Source organism: Pinus tabuliformis, chromosome J (assembly GCF_031772625.1).
Source record: "Pinus tabuliformis cultivar Carrire ecotype Pingquan chromosome J, CPIR1, whole genome shotgun sequence".
In the NCBI taxonomy this organism is placed as follows: Eukaryota; Viridiplantae; Streptophyta; class Pinopsida; order Pinales; family Pinaceae; genus Pinus; species Pinus tabuliformis.
The window spans coordinates 409,018,401-409,020,326 of NC_142295.1; the positions used below are offsets into that span (position 1 = coordinate 409,018,401).

The window sequence follows — 1,926 nt, forward strand, 5'->3', positions numbered from 1 at the left end:
ATTTTGAAACATCAAATCTTAATAACTTTAAATTATTTTAAAATACACAATATTACACACAATGTTAATGTGTATAATTATATATACACACAAACAACACATAATACAACATATCACATTACAACACAACACAACATCACATATCACAACACTAGACAACACAACATAAACATAATAAGTAAGTAAAAATTAAGGGTTTAATGGTATAATTTTTAAATATTACTTTTTATTAAATAACAAAATTTTAAATGTAATTTTACTAGTTATTTTTCAACCATTTGTGCTTGGTATATAAGGTATCATGTAAAAGTTATGTGAATGTGAATGTGGAAGTGCTTGGTATATAAAATATTATGTGAGAGTAATGTGAAGTTGACTTTTTCTCAAAAACATCAATTCATTTTAAATATTAATTTTTATTAAACAACATGATTTTAAAATGTAATTTTATGAGTTAAGTTTTACAGTCATTTTGGTTGGTATAAAAAGACAATTAAATGTAATATAACTAATGTAAATGTGAATATAAAGTTGAATAATTTTTTTATAAAAACATAATTAATTAGATTAAATATAAATCAGAAAATTAGAAAATTATTGTTTGCAAAATTATCTGAAATAAAATGTTAAAAGTAAAATATTCCTTTAAAAAAACTGAAGCAATTTTTTATTAAGGCTATCCAAGACAATGAGACTCCTCCAAGATAGGTGTGGCCATGCTATCTTTGAAGGTTGTGGGATGGGTCAACCCCCTCTCCAAAAAAAATCTGATTATGTATTAAAATATAGTTTTTGAAGAGTACATAAAAATTAATAATACAATTTACAATTACAAATATACTAAGAAATATTCTTCTTAATATATGATAATTCTGTGCCCAAAAGCCTTTGCCAAAGCAGTCCCCTCCTTTGTTCTTTCCATCTACCTTTTTGATCTTGACCTTCTTGATCCCTGCATACAATTAAAAGATTATAATTTTGATAATAAATTTATTTTAAAATAATAAATAACAAAAAATTAAATATTTTTTCAAGAGGCCATCAAAATTATAGTCCATTAAACATGCAGTGTGAAATTGCAAAACAATTCCATTTACCTTCTCATATATAATTTTTGTTGTTACAACACTCTATCTGGGTTTGAGTGAAGAAGCTTCCCATCTATTTTTTTTATACCTGTTTCATATGATAAAAAGCTTTACTGTTTTAATAATAATTTTATTTTAAAATAATAAATAACAAAAACAATTAATTAAATACTTTTTAAAATAATGATTATAACTAATAAAAATTTCACACCATTTCACATGAAACTATAAAAGTAATTTCATCTCCTCATTTATAACTTCTTGTCAAAAGCCCTAAAGCTTTCCATCTATTTTTTTATACCTGTTTCATATGATAAGAAGCTTTACTGTTTTGATAATAATTTTATTTTAAAATAATAAATAACAAAAACAATTAATTAAATACTTTTTAAAATAATAATTATAACTAATAAAAATTTCACTCACCATTTCACATGAAACTGTAAAAGTAATTCCATCTCCTCATGAAACTGTAAAAGTAATTCCATCTCCTTATTTATAATTCCCGGTCAAAAGCCCTCTCTCCATTCACTTGTTTTATACCCACTTCTAGTTACAAAATTAAACTTTTAGTTACAAATATGCTATTAGATGATAAAAACAAAAACAAAAAAAATATCCTTTCATTGTAAATTTCACCAGTTATAGCATATCAAGTAAACAGAGATAAAATTAGTTATTATAATTCCTGCCTCGAAGATACTTTAGGAGCCATAGAATGGCCATTTACGCACCTCAAGATTCACTAGGTAAGCAACTTTGTAGCTATATGGATTTGCATAGGTATATTTTAAGTAAAATGCAAAATAAATAAATAAATAAAAACATTAAAATAAAT

General features: G+C 23.8%; 1 long non-coding RNA gene across 1 annotated transcript; it reads right to left on the reverse strand.

Annotated features, from left to right (window-relative positions):
- Positions 1-726: 726 nt before the first annotated feature.
- On the reverse strand, positions 727-1,633 carry LOC149227569 (uncharacterized). The gene is made up of 3 exons (XR_016247149.1): positions 1,515-1,633; positions 1,098-1,176; positions 727-952 (listed from the first exon to the last, which is right to left on the reverse strand). It is a non-coding gene; the product is annotated as an uncharacterized LOC149227569 (long non-coding RNA).
- Between the last annotated feature and the right edge of the window lie 293 nt (positions 1,634-1,926).